This window comes from Pelodiscus sinensis, chromosome 4 (assembly GCF_049634645.1).
Source record: "Pelodiscus sinensis isolate JC-2024 chromosome 4, ASM4963464v1, whole genome shotgun sequence".
Lineage (NCBI taxonomy): Eukaryota > Metazoa > Chordata > Testudines > Trionychidae > Pelodiscus > Pelodiscus sinensis.
In genome coordinates, this window is record NC_134714.1 from 92,747,123 (window position 1) to 92,764,857 (window position 17,735).

Below are 17,735 nucleotides of genomic sequence, written 5' to 3' on the forward strand. Positions count from 1 at the left end.
AAGCATTCTTTTTTCATCATAGTATTCTACTTTTGAGTACTTAACAGTAAAATACCTAATGATAGTTTGTGTAATCTTATAAATGAGTTAAATGAGATCTTTTTCAATATGTTACCTACTACAGTAAATAGGAGGGAGTTTAACATATATCTGATTAAAAGATGCACAGGTTGTGATTAAAATGACGGATACTGCAGTGCCTGATAGTTCCACATACTGTATCTGTGACAGTTACTATCAGGTGTACAAGTCTGGGCCAGGTATTGTGAACTAGCTAAGATTTACACTGAGGTTGCTGTTTCAATTTTTTGCAACATTTATCAGCATTCAGCACCCTTACCTGAGCATATTGAAGAAAAGAATTTGGTAGACCGAGAGATTAGATGAAAGGAGGACATTAAGAAATAAGTCCTTCTATCACTACTATGGATTTCCTGTCTCTTACTAATAAATTCATTTCAGAGTCTTCTTAAATCATATAGCTGGCATGCAGTATTGTCTGTACATAGAACAATCGTGATAGATATTTAGCTGTGAAGGTTTGGTACAGGTTTTTGGTTTTTTTTTTTTTTCAGTTGCTTATTTTGACTGACCCTCAGGGTAGCCAGATGATATTTCTGAGAGGAATAGGGGAAAAAAATGGAGACTTCTCACAGTTCCTACATTGAAAGAAATTACAGCTTTAATTCAGGATTGGAACATATGGCAGTGTACTAGAATGATGAAGCTTTGGTGACATGTTGAAAATACATCCAAAAATGAAAATGTGCATTTAGGAAAAAAAAAAAATAATTGAAATGAGAATGTGAACTGATGTCATTGCTAATAAGGTACAGCATACATATATATCCTAGTTGTGTTTCTGTTTTTGTTTCTTCTATGGTGGTGTTGCTTTTATGTACTGTACCTTGTTGTGATTGTCATGAGAACAGATGTGCAGCCATTGTGTTTATAGGCACTCCTCTCTTACCTCCCATCCAAAATAAAAATGTTAATACTCTTAGGTTAAGGATATGAGATTTTACTTTCAATACTGAATGTGACATAGAATGCAAGAAAATCGGCTACTGTCTAATATGCTATATTGCTTGATAAATCTAGCCAGAAAGAACAGTAAAAGCACTTCATAAGCCATTGTTTCTAAATAGCTCTGCACATGCAACTATTACAGTGTTGTTATTCCTTTTCTTTTTTTGAAAGGGTTATTTAAAGGTGAAACAATTAGCACCTTTTTAGAAAGCGAGATCTTGTTTGAGGCAAAATAATATTTTATTGGTCAAGGTTTCCTAACACCATTGTGAGGGAGGGAAGTGGTCAAGGGCACCATTTCAGGAGGGTAGGTGGGGCAGCAGCCATGTGCTCTGGGACATGGCTTGCTTTTCATCCAGTTCTCTGGACACTAAAGGGAGTGAAGGGAAAGTGTTTGAATTTCGTGCATGCCTCTCAAACCTGGCGGGTGAAAGGAGCTCACCAGCCAGGTGTGAGACATACACAGAGTGCATGGCTGTTGCCCCCCCCACACTCGTCCCAAATGGCCATGTGCCTGAGGAACAGAGAAGTTAAGGTCACACAAGAAGTCTGAGGTAGGTCAGGGTATGGAACGGAGGGAGTCTCCCAAGTCCTAGGCTTGTGCCCTACCCCCGGACAGTTCTCCAATCATTTTACGGACCCGCTTGGCATGAAACCACATAAAGGCTTCCTGAACCCAGAGTCCACACAGCTACATTTTCTGACCTTCTGTGTTGGTGCTCTGAGCAGACTTCACCCGTAGGAAACTCACTGTACATACAGAATCTGTAGTAATGAATAAATATTGTTAATATTTAGTAGGTTTTTAGTACAAACTAGATGTATGTTCTTTCAATTGTAAAATATTAATTCTGTAAGACAAAATGCCATTTTAAATACTCTGTATATGAATGGGATTCTTTTCCACTGAACATGGAATACTCTCTTAAGTGAACGGGATTCTTTTCCACTGAATATGAGGGACCCAGGAACCTATGCTTAATGTGTTTAAAATACTCTCTAAGTATTCTTAGAGATTTTCAGAACACATAGAGAATCTACAATCTAAAATATTAGCTGTTTTAAACATATTAAGCATAGGTTCCTGGATCTCTCCTATTCAGTGGAAAAGAATCCCATTCACTTAAATGAAGCCAGGATTTTCAGTGTGAGCATTATATAGGTCTCAGTAGCTTGGTCTAAATTACTATTTTAGTTCCTGATATAGGGCTTCATTTTGCTTCAAAATGTCCCAGAAGAAGGAAAGAAAAGGTGAAGGTAACAGAACAATGATTAAAGGAAAACAATAAATAGAATAAAGTATAGCAGTCGATTATACCTGTTCCAGGAACCAGCTGGTGCAATGCAGTGGTTCTCAAACTTCCATGCATCAGACTACCATTGCTAGTCTATTCTAGTGTTTTTCAAACAATTAGGTCTGTTTTAGCAGAGGACTTGAGCACGGCCTTGAATGAAGATGTTTAGCAGAGGACTTGAGCACTGCCTTGAATGAAGATGTTTTCCCTAACAGCCTATGGACTGTGGGCCACCAATAGATTGTGGAATGAAATGTTTCAGAACAAAGTAGTAGGCGATAAGAAGGGAAAATAAATGAATATAAAACTCTCACAAAGCAGCTAACAGAATGAAAAGTAGAACATCTACCATCGCCTTATTTTTCACTTGCTATTTTTCCTTCAATGTCACTGAAAAATGGATTCCAAGTTGTAAGATTTCCATTTTTCATACAATCTCTTATCGGACCCAAGCCCAACTTTGAAATGTAAGAATCTTTGAAGTTGTCTGAAAGAAAAGTTAAATGTAAATTAGTGACCACATATATGGCATATTCTTGGGGATTTAGTGTCAGCATTGGGCATGGAGAGCCCTGTGCTTTCTGTAACCATTAATAATTATGCTTTCCAAATGGAAAATTTAGTTTTTCTGGTGTTTTGGCTTTTTATCAAAACTAAATATGTCAAATGTGTTGTAAAGATTCTGCTTCCTTCCCCCAAAGGGATGGTGTGTCTGCCTCTAATTTTGAGGTGAAAATTGTTTGTGTTGGGAGGAGGAGGAATCTAAAATGTTAAACTATAGCGTTCTTTTTATTTTCCCATTCACTAACAGAAAACTGACCACTTTCTATTCCAAATGGACCACACACATGGAGTTCGCTTTCTTGAAAAACAGATATATTATGTTCACGTTTAAAACTCATGCATAGAATTCACACAGGTGACATAGTCATACACACAATTTAAAACTCAGATACCAGAGTGATGGGTATAGAATAGCATAGGACAGTGGTTCCTAACTTTTTTTTATGATGCGGACTGGGAAATCCATTCACAAACTTTTGGTAGACGAGTAACATTTTATTTGCATATTCATTATGTAAATAACAAACATGCAAATATAAAAATACAAATGTTACCTGACCACCTAGCTCCAACCTAGCCCTTTGGTCCCCAGTGCCTAACACCCTTTGACCTCCACCCCTATGCCCCATGCCCTTTGACCCTTTAACTTCTGACTCCTATAACTCATGCCAATGCCCTCTTGTCCTGTGACATCACCACTCCCTCATCCAACACCCCTTTGCCCCCCCCACCCCATCACTTTCCAGAGTGAGGCTGCCCCCCTAGGAAGTGTGGCTGTTACTGCTGCATGGACCAGGGGAACAGCTGTTGGCAGCACGTATGCTCCATCCTCCGCACCCCCTCCTTCCTCAAGCGCAACTTGCACCCCATGGATGGGTAGGGGAGCTCAGAGCCCCGGCCTAGCTACCATTCCTGAGGGGGGTAGGAGGGAGGCACCTCCTCCTGCCATTGCCTCAGCGCTGCTGCTAGTAGAATGTGGAGCCCTGGCTCCTCTTCCTCTGCCTCCTCCTGCCGCTGCCTCAGCCCTAGCACCACCACTGGTAAAAGCAGCCATGCGGGCAGGGGGAGTGGCCATTCATGGCACGCATGCTCCTTCCTTCTTCGCGCCCGCTCCCTTAGCAAGGGTGGAGAAGGGAGGAAAGTGCTTCTTGCTCCACCTCCTCCTGCCATGTCTCAGCCACGATGGCTGCCAGAGCTGAGCCACTGTGAACAGCCAGTGTGAGTTCTGGCAGCTGCCATCACCTGGCAGCCAGCAAATTGCACACCGGCAGCAGTCCACAGACTGGCAGTTGGGAACCACTGGCATAAGATATGAGAGTTATATATTTGAAATTCCAGCTTTATATTTTCCATAATAAAAGACAAACCAGGCCAATGTTGTAGATACGTTATTTTATTTTGAAACTGGCAATGTAATAGAGAGAACACCCCTTTGTGACTCATTTCAATTTTTTTCACATATTAAGTTAGCCATGTCTGATGTATACAACTCACAATCCTTTTTGAAGCCGTCATTCTAGATAGTGAATGGCTACACCCTTCAGTGCGTTTTATATTAGTTTACATTAAAGCAGTACAGTAAAACTCCATTAGTCTGGCATCCAATGCTCCAGGACTCCTGATGGTCTGGCACCATCAAGAACCCGGAAGTGCTGGGGCAGCCGGACAGGCTTCCCCCCGTTCAGCTGCTGCTGAAACTGACCAGCAGCTGAATCGGGGAAGCCGGGAGCAGAGCAGCTGGGGTGCTGCTGGGTTGGTCCCGTAGCGCTGCCCCTCGGGGCTGTGGGACCAACCCAGCAGCACCCCAGCTGCTCTTGGGGACACCTGGGGCAGAGCAGCTGGAGTGCTGCCGGGTTGGTCCCGTAGCGCTGTCCCTCGGCGCTGCGGGACCAACCCGGCAGGATCCCACCTGCTCTGCCCCAGGGATCCCCGATTCAGCCACTGCTGAAACACATCAGCAGCTGATTCCACGAAGCCCCGGGCTTCCTGGAATCAGCCGCTGATCTGTTTCAACAGCGGCTGAATCGGGGACACCTGGGGCAGAGCCGCTGGGGTCCTGCCGGGTTGGTCCCGCAGCGCTGTCCTTTGGCGCTGCGGGACCAACCCGGCAGCACCCCAGCTGCTCTATTGCAGGCATCCCCGATTCAGCTGCTGCTGAAACTGACCAGCAGCAGCTGAATCAGGGATGCCTGGGGCAGAGCCGGACTATTGTAAGGGGGGGCTATGAGGGGTCTGGGGTGGCATCCCCTCCCACCCCACTCCAGACCCCTCATAGCCCCGCCTTCTGATAGTCCTGCACCCTCTGGGTCCTAAAGGTGCCGGATTATTGGAAGTTTACTGTAGTAGGAACATTTGTTACCCACTGGCACCTGAGACAATTTCATTTTCCACCTGTACTCCCACAGATCTCTCTGGGCTGTGAATAGTGTTTGAATAATTCTCACAGTGTAGAGCAAAATGTTCCACAAAATATGCTTTCTAAAGAAGGCTAAAATGTGAAAGTGCAGAATATAACCATGTAATGCGCTACAGGTGTACATGTCAATGAACAATTCCAAATGCCTAATGATGTCTGGTGCATCTGATTTTTAAAGTACTTCCATCAGACTACATCTAACATCAGTATAATTTAGTGACCTAAAATGTAGTTTTAAAATCATCCCTACTGTTTTGAAATGATGTATCTTGATTTGGACAGTCTCACTTTGGCCTGATTCTTCAGAAAGCCATCCTTCTTTTTCATAAAAGATTATGATCTTCAGTTGATGGACAATGAATCCATTAATGATTTAGGCCCAAACCTGAGAGAGATGCATTAGATTTGGGCTACTGATTCTTTCCTTAAGTAGGAAAAGAAGATCTGAATGGAAATTTAGTTTACATGCTCATTGGCTTTGTAAATACATATGGGAAGAAATGCTTTCAAGAAGCACTCAGAGAAGCTAGTTGAAGTTAGGTATGCTTCTTAAATATGAGATTAGTTTTTTCTCCATCTGCAAAGAAATGAAGGGAAAATTTATGTTCAGCTAGCATTCAGACCAGATAGTGCTGTAGCTTCATTAGTCCCAGGATAGTAGAAAGAGGTAAGTGAATGCTCTAACCCAGAAGTGGGCAATAAAATGACTGCAGTTTACTAGGGTTAGCCTCTGGTCGGTGGCTGTTGCCATATTTACCATTACCTCCCTAGGTGTGGGTGATTGCAGCTCCCATTGGCTGGGAACTGCCATCTGCAGCCCACAGGAGCTGTGATCTCCATTCCTGCAGAGGTACAGGTAAATACAGCCATTTGGAGACCAGCCAGGAGCTAACCCTGGCTGACCAGATCCAGACCACAGGTATTTGCTCTCCCCTGCTCTAATCTCTAGGCTATTGGGTATTCAGGAGTGGTACTCTTTATCTATCTTTCTGCCTGAACAGAATTGTCCACTCACGCTGTTGTTAACTCTTTACATCCTCTTTACTGTCCCTTTCCACAAATGTAAAGGACTGCACAACCATCAAGTCAGTGCAGAATCAGGCCTTAATGGTATTAGCACAAGCAACATCAGTCCTATAGCATAAATGTTTTACGTTGCTTTGAAATAAACACCTTTATTTTGACATGAAGTCAGAAGTTAGCAAACCTCAAGCACTAATAAGTTTTGCTATTTTTAATGGTTTTATTGCATTACATTTATAACCTTGGGTAGCATTCAGGAATGGCGCTTATTGTTGAAACTGCACTGAAAATCAGCATAGCTGATGCTTAAACCTTCCTGTGCCATGTATACCGTGCAAAGAGGGGCAAACTGAAAGGCAGAAGTAAAGGTAAAAACAAGAATACCTCTTAGTTCCACAAAAAGATTTGTTTTCCAAAAGAATCTTAATGGATCATTTTTCTATTAGAGACATACACAATCCCTCTAAAATTAATAGGGTAACAGAATTTAACTTGATTAGAGTCTACTTTCCATCTTACCCTTCATCATACAACAACAAATATTTATTTATTTTGCCCAGCCCTTACATTTACTTTCTTCCACAATAAGTTTTGTTTTAATAACGCATGTCTGAGCTCTGCTTGCGGAAGGTGCGTTTATGAGTTGGGAATGGATTAACTCAAGCTCGGGTCTTCACTGCCTTTTTGATTTTGTATAGGTGCAGTCCAAAAGATATAATACATATTTATATTTAATTTGGTACCACATAGGAATCAGACTACCAGTACAGAGAGTTTATATATTCACTTAAGTCTTCCTTTGTTTCTCTTAGCTCCTGTGATTCTGAATTTTTGATAGATTTTTGGATATTACCTATGCAGTATATTTCAGTTATTACACTTTCTGATTCTTCACAGAAGAGGATTTAGCTGTTTTGATACTGGAGTCATTCTCCTAAGTGCTCAGAACAAGTTTGGATCTTGTGGGTGCGGTCTGTTAATTATTGAGGAATCCTATATATTGGGGATTGCAACTTCCATTCAGTGTAACAAATGAAGTTCAGTAGACCATGGAATCTTGTCCACATCGCAGGGTCCTTAATAATTGCAATATAAATGGCCATTATATTTTTTTCTGCTTTGAAATTAAATCTGCCTTTTCTAATATATCTTGTCTTGTTATGCTTGTCTGATTTCATATCCCAGCTATGGAAAGACCGCTCTCAATACTTATAGAAATATTTCATTAATATCTAAAACTTAGACCAGATGTAATGTTAATACCTTTCCTAGATAGATTATTAGGCTTTTATTGCTAGATGGAAGGGCTTCATGTTCAATTCCTCTTTTTATAGTAATTTATTTTAAGGGTTTTTATTTTCTTTTTGTAACCAAAGGTGTTTCTATTTCTCCATTTAAGGAGGTGTTGTCTCAGAGAAAGCAATTAAGATCAGGAATAAGGGACCTTTTGGAAAAGGCTTTATTTTCTGAAAGATCCCCGTCTAGACTGGTGCTTTTTCCGGCAAAGCCCCGAGCCGGAAAAAAGCGGTGGCCATGTTTATACAAAATCCCCCGCTTCATTTGCAATTCCGACTTGTCTCACCTGCATCCCTTTTCTGGAAAAGGGGTGCAGTGTAGATGCAGCCAAGGGGAACTGCAGAAAGCAGCAGCCCAACCCACATCTCTTCCAGTGGCTCCCCTTTGCTGCAAATGGTCGACTGGAGACAATGGGAGCCACGAGGCTCCGTGGCTGTGGAACCAATAAATAAATGCACCAGAGTGGCCAGTTAGCAAGTTTCTCAAAGTGGCTTTGCAGACCACTTTGAGAAACACTGTTCTAGAAGATTTGGATCTTATTTGTCTCTGACATAGATACCTTGGCCAAATCATTGTCACTGTTTTTGTTTTGTTTTGTTTTGTTTTTTAAGAATGCTTTAGTTTGAGGTTTTACTGTTACAAGTTTCCAAGACACTGTCATGAAAGGTTGGACAATCAGAGAGGCTGAGCACCTACTACCCCAGCTAAAAATCAATGGGAGTTACAAGAACTCAACATCTCTGAAGAGGAGGCCTTTGTCTGTGTGTTAGAATTGGCACCCACAAACTGAATACCCCAAATGGTTCTCCTTGTTGAAAATGTTTGCATCTGTGGCTTAGTTTAACCATTTATGAAATATGAATAGTAGATTAAATGCAATCCTACTGTAACTTCGTTGGATCCATCATACTTGGCAAAAGGCGGCATGATGTAGTGAATGGGGACTGGAGAAAGACTTGGAAGATCAGGATTCTGTACTTGGATGTGTCTTAACTTGCTGTGTGTGACTTTTTGTTTGCCATGTCTATTTAAACTATAAGTCCTTCAGAGCAAGAACTCCTACAATGCAGTTTTATAGCAACTAACACAATGGGGCCTAAATCCTGATTGGGGCCTATGGGGATATGTTTACATGAAGCTGGGGATGAGTTTTCCAGCCAGGGTAGATACTCAAACCAGGTCCTTGTGGATTGCTCTGGAGTTTAGGCTCTTGGATTATGCAGCTCAGACTAAGGAGCCAGGCAAATGCTTGAGCCCATCTAGAGTGAGTCCGACTACCCAGGCTAGTAGGCTCTCTCCTAGCTGCAGTACCCATGTAACCTGAATGTGACTGTAAAATAAATAAAAAGAAGAGTACTGAGTGTTGCTGTTCTAATATTTGCAAAGCCCTTGGGAATAAACTGCTTGTGAAAGTGAAGTATATATAACAGTGTGATCATAATTAACTTCTAGGACTGTTATTCTGTTCTGTGCTTAGTTTAATAGGATCCTGATCCTCATTGGTGGTGCTATACCTTTATTAATAGTAGTACTAGTTTTAATGCATTTTTGATCCCTGTATAAGGTCATGTTGGAGGTACAATGTCTGTGCCAAATTGGATAAAGAATGTGAGTGAGGCCAAACAGCAAAAAATAAGATGTTTGTACACCAATGCAAGGACCCTCGGTAACACAGTGAGGAACTAGAGCTATTGGTCCAGGAAGTGAAACCAGGTATTATAGGAATAACAGAAACATGGTGAATTACTAGGCATGACTGGAGTACAGGTATTGAAGGGTATGTGCTGTTTAGGAAAGACAGAAATAAGGGTAAAGGTGGTGGAGTAGCATTGTATATCAAAGATGAGGTAGATTGTAAAGAAATAAGTGTTGGAATGGAGAAGACAGAGTCTGTCTGGGCAAAAATCACATTGGGGAAGACAACTATCAGATCCTCCCCTGGGATAGTGGTTGGAGTGTGTTATAGACCACCAGGATCTAATTTGGATATGGATAGAGACCTCTTTAATGTTTTTAATGAAGTAAATACTCATGGAAACTGCATAATCATGGGAGACTTCAACTTTCCAGATATAGACTGGAGAACAAGTGCTAGTGATAATAATAGAGCTCTGATTTTCCTAGATGTGATAGCTGATGAATTCCGTCATCAAGTAGTTGCTGAACCAACAAGGGGAGATCCCATTTTAGATTTGGTTTTGGTGAGTAGTGAAGACCTCATAGATGAAATGGTAGCAGGGGACAACCTTGGCTCGAGCAATCATGAGCTAATTAAATGGAAGGATAAACAAAAATCAATCTGAGACTAGGGTTTTTGATTTCAAAAGCGCTAACTTTTTAATAAATTAAGGAAAGTAGTTAGGGAAGTTGATTGGACTAAAGAATTTATGGATCTAAAGGCGGAGAAGCCCTGGGATTATTTTAAGTTAAAGTTGCAGAAGCTATCGGAAGCCTGTATCCCAAGAAAGGGGAAAAAATTTATAGGCAGGTATTTTAGACCAAGCTGGATGAGCAAGCATCTCAGAGGTGATTAAGAAAAAGCAGAAAGCATATAAGGAGTGGAAGATGGGAGGGACCAGAAAGCTACCTTATTGAGGTTAGAACATGTAGGGACAAAGTGAGAGAGGCTAAAAGTCATATAGAGTTGGACCTTGCAAAGGGAATTAAAACCAATAGTAAAAGGTTTCATAGCCATATAAATAGGGGAAAAAAACAACAACAACAAAAGTGGGACCGCTAATTACTGAGGATGGAGTGGAGGTTAAGGATGATCTAGGCATGGCCCAATATCTAAACAAATACTTTGCTTCAGTCTTTAATGAGGAGCTTAGGGATAATGGTAACATAACAAATGGGAATAAGGATATGGAGGTAGATATTACCATATCCGAGGTAAAAGCCAAACTTGAACAGCTTAATGGGAGTAAATCGGGGGGCACAGATAATCTTCATCCAAGAATATTAAAGGAACTAGCACATGAAATTGCCAGTCCATTAGCAAAATTTTTAAATAAATCTCTGAACTCAGGGGTTGTACCATTTGACTGAAGAATTGCTAATATTGTTCCTATTTTTAAGAAAGGGAAAAAAAGTGACCCGGGTAACTATAGGCCTGTTAGTTTGACATCTGTAGTATGCAAGATCTTGGAAAAAAGTTTGAAGGAGAAAGTAGTTAGGGACATTGAGGTTAAAGGTAATTGGGACAAATTACAACAGGGTTTTACAAAAGGTAGATCGTGCTAAACCAACGTGATCTCCTTTTTTGAGAAAGTAACAGATTTTTTTAGATAAAGGAAATGCAGTGGATCTAACCTACCTCGATTTTAGTAAGGCATTTGATACAGTACCACATGGGGAATTATTGGTTAAATTGGAAAAGATGGGGATCAATATGAAAATTGAGACGTGGATAAGCAACTGGTTAAAAGGGAGACTACAGTGCGTCATACTGAAAGGTGAACTGTCAAGTCGGGAGACTGTTACTAGTGGAGTTCCTCAGGGATCAGTTTTGGGGCCAGTTTTATTTAATCTTTTAATTACTGACTTTGGCACCAAAAGTGGGACTGTCCTGATAAAATTTGCAGATGACACAAAGTTGGGCGGTATTGCCAATTCAGAAAAGGATCAGGATATCATACAGGAAGATGTGGATGATCTTGTAAATTGGAGTGATAGCAGTAGGATGAAATGTAATACTGAGAAGTGTAAGGTTATGCATTTAGGGATTAATAACAAGAATTTTAGTGTTAAACTGGGGACATATCAGTTGTAAATAATGGAGGAGGAGAAGGACCTCGGAGTCCTGGTTGATTATAGGATGACTGAGCCGCCATTGTGACATGGCCATGAAAAAGGCTAATATAGTCTTCGGATTCAGTAGGCGAGGTATTTCCAGTAGGGATAAGGAGGTGTTAGTGCTGTTATACAAGAATTGGTGAGACCTCATTTGGAATACTGTGTGCAGTTCTGGTCTCCCATGTTTAAGAAGGATGAATTCAAACTGGAACTGGTACAAAGAAGGGCCACTAGGATAATCCGAGGAATGGAAAACCTGTTTTATGAAAGGAGACTCAAGGAGCTTGGCTTGTTTACCTTAACCAAAAGAAGGCTGAGAGGGGACATGATTGCACTCTTTAAGTATATTAGAGGGATAAATACCGGTGGGGGGGGAGAGGAATTATTTAAGCTTAATACCAATGTGAACACAAGAACAAATGGATATAAGCTGGCTAGTAGGAAGTTTAGACTTGAGCTTAGACGAAGGTTTCTAACCATTAGAGGAGTGAAGTTCTGGAACGGCCTTCCAAGGGAAGTAGTGAGGGCAAAAGACTATCTGACTTCAAGATTAAGCTAGATGGATTTATGAAGGGGATGGTTTGATGAGATAACATGATCTTGGTAACTAATTGACCTTTCACTATTAGTGGTACATAAGCCAAAGGAGGGATGATAGAGAACTGCTTGGGTGTCGGGCTGGTGAGTCTTGCCCTCATGCTCAGGGTTCAGCTGATCACCTTATTTGGGGTCGGGAAGGAATTTTCCTCCAGGGAAGATTGGCAGAGGCCCTGGAGGTTTTTCGCCTTTCTCTGTAGCATGGGGTACAGATCACAGCTGGAGGATTCTCTGCATCTTGGGGTCTTTAAACTATTTGAAGGCTTCAATATCTGCGATATAGGTGAGAGGATTATTCCAGGAGTGGGTAGGTGAAATTCTGTGGCCTGCATTGTGCAGGGGGTCAGACTAGATGATCATAGTGGTCCCTTCTGAACTTAAAGTCTGAGGTTTGTTGAGCCATCATGTTACTTGGCACTTGAACCTCGTATGAATTCTGAGTCATACTACTACTAACAGGTAGCTTTGTTTCATGTTTCAGTAGGATGTATGAAGGATTTGCAAATTAAAGATGAAAAATAACAAATTATTATTAATCAAATCACTATTTAAGTTAACAACTGGATGGGGAGGATCAGAGAACACGTTGGGAGAAAAAATTAGTTCTATTAAGTTTTCAACCATGCCCAAAATACCATCAGAAATGGAGCGGGAGGAATATGTTAGCTATTTAGTGCCACTGCTGGGTCCCTGTCCTTATTGAGAGAGAATGACACTAGACACTGTTAAGTCATATCTTATCTCCTAAATAGATAAGAAATAATTCACTTTCCTCCTTTAAAGCTAAAGATAATAAACAAAATATCATACAACAAGAATGCATCATATTTTGTCAAGAGAAAGAACAAGGATATCTAGGTGTGAAAGGAAACTTATAATGCCAGCATTGTGGAATGTTTGGCAGGTATAAATATTGTGTCCCTCAATAGTTTGGTCAAAGTCCAGTAGTATCGATGAATCTTTCCATTAATTTATTGACTTGTAGATCAAGACATGTTATATAAACAAATTACTTTGATTAAAATGAAAAACTGTATTATCATAAGTCAAACCACACTGTGTTTTATTGCTGTAATTAATTTACGATAAAAGGTATTAGTTTCTTGATGGTCCTATGATTGAATATTAGGCTTGTAAACAATTGCCATGTACAATATATTTTTGTTAGTCTTTAAGGTACTACTAGACTATTCGTTGTTTTTTAAGTTTTTACAATATATTTAACTAGCTGGATAAGAAAATTGGAATTCTGTAGATGGATGCTTTTGCCTCTTTTGCTGCCTAAAATATTGTAGTAGCTGACTTTTACTTGGAGAATTGTTTGTGGAACAGCTAATTTGAAATATAAAAGAATATTCTGAGAGAGCTAATATTTAAATATCAAAGAAAGCCTCTTCAAAGCCATTCAAGTCCTTGTAGATGATGATTATCATCTTTAATTGTCTCAAGATATGGGGTAGTAAGTCCACCTTTTGCATTAGCTGAAAAACTCAACATGGTTTCTGGTGGTAGCCCAATATAGACCATATAACAATAATCTACCTGAGATGAAAAAGGCATTGTTAAACTGCTAATGGTTATATACAACAAAAAAAGTTAGTCTCCATGGCAGCCAAAGATAGTAAAAGACATGACAAACAGTAATAGGCCTGGAATACTAGGAACTCCCATGGAGCTAGTAAGACCTCCCAAAAAATTCTCCTACAAAGATAAAGTGTAAGGAATTAATGCTTATAAAGTTCTATGAGGGATGATTATATTATTAAAACATGAACAGCCTACTTTTAATGAGGCACAGTCACATATCAACTACTGTAGCTCCATTGGCATAACATTCCATAACTACAATGGTGAATGGTGTCAATGGTAGCATGTTGTCACCATACAGTAATAATTCTTTTAATAAGGACAAGGGAAGGATTGAGTGTTAGCAAATAGCTATTTTTTTTCAGAATTAAAATACTTGGCTACAGCTCTGGGTTAACTTTAGTGGTGGCTGAATTGGTAAAAGCAGTCACTTTCTATAGTATTTTGAAAATGACTTAAGAACTCACTGCACTGAGTGTCATAAGCGACTCTGACCTATGCACCGAAGTGGACAGCACTATGTCGATGGCAGAGCTTCTCCCGCTGATGTAGCTACCATTGCTTGTTGAGGGACTGACTAATTGAAGTCAATGGAAGAGCTCTTTCCTGTTGGCTCAGAGCAGCCATACTAAGGTTTGAGTCAACAGTGTGATGCTGTTGCAAAAAAAGCAAATATGATTCTAGGTTGTATTAACAGGTGTGTTGTAAGCAAAACTCGTGAAGTCATTCTGCCGCTCTACTCTGCACTAGTTAGGCCTCAGCTGGAGTACTGTGTCCAGTTCTGGGCGCCACATTTCAAGAAAGATGTGGAGAAATTGGAAAGGGTACAGAGAAGAGCGACAAGAATGATTAAAGGTTTAGAGAACATGACCTATGAAGCCAGGCTTCATGAACTGGGCTTGTTTAGTTTGGAAAAAAGAAGATTAAGGGGGGACATGATAGCGGCTTTCAAATATCTAAAAGGGTGTCACAAGGAGGAAGGAGAAAATTTGTTCCTCTTGGTTTCTGAGGACAGGACAAGGAGTAATGGGCTTAAAGTGCAGCAGGGGAGGTTTAGATTGGACATTAGGAAAAAATTCCTAACTGTCAGGGTGGTCAAATATTGGAATAAATTGCCAAGGGAGGTGGTGGAATCTCCCTCTCTGGAGATATTTAAGAACAGGTTAGATAGACATCTGTCAGGGATGGTGTAGACGGAGCTTGATCCTGCCTTGAGGGCAGGGGGCTGGACTCGATGACCTCTCGAGGTCCCTTCCAGTCCTATGATTCTATGATTCTAAGGTGGCTCTATACTGGAGACTCAGATAATAGTCACTGTTAATAGGATGAGTGCTTTCCAATGCATGTTGGTCAGTCTCATTGAAAAGCCTGGAAGGGCAGCATTTGCCAAAAATCTGTCAGCATTTTTTACTGTTATATTAGTTTTGGTTTTAAAGAGTAATCATAATTAACACAATTAACAAACATAATTAGCATAATTAACAAAGTAAAACTTGGTATGTAGTTTCTCAGAGTGTACGTTGTCATTTAGCAAAACTGTATCAAACAGTCCAGATCCAGAACTGGAGCAGTGTTTGGAGAGGGGATGAGGATATGATCTGATGCTTCCTTAACCTGCTTCTAAACTAGCAGATTTTCTCAAGTGTAGTTTGCTCTTCCCTGCATCACCTTTGGTGACTCTGGCCCATTAAAAATAATGTGACCATAATCCAAGTGCAAGACCTAAGTGTTACTCCAATAAAAGTATTAAATCACATTTTTAACCTTAATGTGAGTAGTTCCATTTACTTGAATGAGTGTATGGACTTAGCTATACTTAAGCAAGTGTTTACATCCTTTGCTGGGTTAGGCCAGGTCTACACTACAGGAGAAAGTTGACCAAAGATTCGCAACTCCAGCTATGTGAATAGCGTAGCTGAAGTAGATTTACCTTAGGTCAAATTTCAGCAGCATCCCCACTGTGGGAGGTGGTAGGGAGAAACGCTCCTGTTGACTTCCCTTACTCCTCATGACCCAGTGGAGTACGAGAATCAATGGAGATGAGATTAGCAATTGATTTAGTGGGTTCTTATTGGACCGGCTAAATCAAACCCAGGGAGATCAATCTCTGCAGTGTCGATTGCTTGTAAGTAGAGACAAGCCCTTAGAGTTCTAGTGCTCTTCCACTAGAACTATGAATTTCTTGAGCTGTCTGCTGCTGGATCAGACATGTAGCTATCTGCTAGGATTCACTAAATACGTGCACTTAATTTAAAACAAAATTATACAATTTAGATTAAACATAAATATTGAGCAACAGGAGTTAACTTAGATGCAGAACATTTTAAAAAGATGGAAGAGGAGAGAGAGAGAGGTTTCAAAAAATCAATTCAGATTCTTAATGCCGGTTGCCAATTCTTGTTTTTTATTTGGAAAAAGCCCCAGTTATTTACATTTGAAAAGAGGCAATTGTGCATGTGTATAGAACCTATTATTCAAATTTGCACTGCATTCCATACTACTTATTATATTCTCTGTGTAGTGTGGGAACTATGCAGCATCCATTTGATTCAGTGGCATTTTCTATGCGAAGATTTACCTGCTTATTACATTTCCTTCACTATGATTGGAAATAATGGCAACTTTTTGCAGTGATTTAATATAATATAAAATTAAATTGTTATATTTATTTTTTAAAATTTAATTCTCACACTTTTTTCTCCATGGAAACATTTTGGTTCTTCGTGTATCCTTCTGTCATAACAGCACTAATGCCATTAATAAACCTATAGGAATAAAAGTAAAGTGAAATCTTAATTTTGTACTGCATGTCTCTGTGCTCCAGTCTGGTAGTGGGGGCATTTAGCACACGTGACTCTGCTTAATTGATTTATTTCATTTTGAGTTGTGCAGGTAATCTTTAGTACAGCAGATCAAGGGTTCTCAGACTTCTTTGCACTACCACCCACTTCTGGCAACAAAAATCACTACAGGGTTCGATCGCTATTTATTATGCTGTCAGTTTAGACCCTGTCCTAAATCTGGGTCAATATGTTCCTGTTTTGGGGTTCTGTTTTTTGGGGGTGTTCACAACCCCTCTGAAATGTGTTCACAGCCTGTGCCTAATACCTTTTATGTATAAGTGGTTTTGTAATATCGGACCTATTCTTGCCAACTTCTGTGAACAGGGTCTGCCTCTTGCTCACAGATTAACTTTAGTTTATATTATTGGTTTATTATTATTATTGGATTAACTTTGGTTTATATTAGCAAAGTTAATCATTGCTGTATGGACCTCAGGACTCATACCTGGCCTGTAATGCATAGGTTTATAGTTTCTTATCATAACTTAAAGCAGGGATGAGGAATGTAAGGCCCAGGGGCTGGACACTGCTCCCAGATTGCCTGGATCTGGCCTCCCCAGATTGTGGAGCCTGCACTGGTGTACCAGTCCCTGGCTGCCCCACCATGGGCCTGGAGCACACAAAATCTACTAGGCTGCACCCCCCACCTCTGGCTCTGGTATGGAGGGGAATGTGGGGAGTGTCTTTGTCCTTCTCCGTTAGGAGCCTGGTCAGTGAGGTTTTATTTTATTTTGGTGTGTGTTTCTGTTTGTATGTATTTTTGCTTCTCATTTGTGTGTGGGACTTTTCTATGGGTCAGAGGCCCTCATCCCAAAAAGGTTCCCCACCCCTGACTTCAAGAAAGGTCAAAGTTTGTTTATGCCAGGAAAATGGGATGTGCCTGGAATAGGATTGCTTCTCATAAAAGCATACAGACAAGAGACAGAATCACCAGGCAGTTGAAAGGACTGTTCCATCCTCAATCAAAATGCCCGTTAGTGAGGTTGGGTCATGATGGGCTAAAGCTCCCCCCACCCCGATTCATATGGGAACATTGTTGAATGTTCCCCTTCATCAGGGAGTGAGGGGAGAGTGCACAAGGTGCTGCATTCCTCATTCTGGTAGCAGAGCCCAGAAGGCAGATTAATCTGGACCTGACCCAGCTGGAAAACGTGCATCCCTCCTCTGGCTGTGCCAGCCGCAGCAGCCATGGAGAGGTGCTTCTCTGCTGGCCTCATGCTGCCACAGTGAGAGAAGACTAGGGCAACTATCTCTTCCCCAGGCCAGTCTGCATGCTGTACCCCTCATCTC

The 17,735-nt window shown here is 40.7% G+C and overlaps 1 protein-coding gene across 4 annotated transcripts in view; it reads left to right on the forward strand.

The window, feature by feature from the left end:
• Positions 1–17,735, forward strand: part of LUZP2 (leucine zipper protein 2) — a 480,337-nt gene that overhangs the window by 313,134 nt on the left and 149,468 nt on the right. The window lies entirely within an intron of this gene.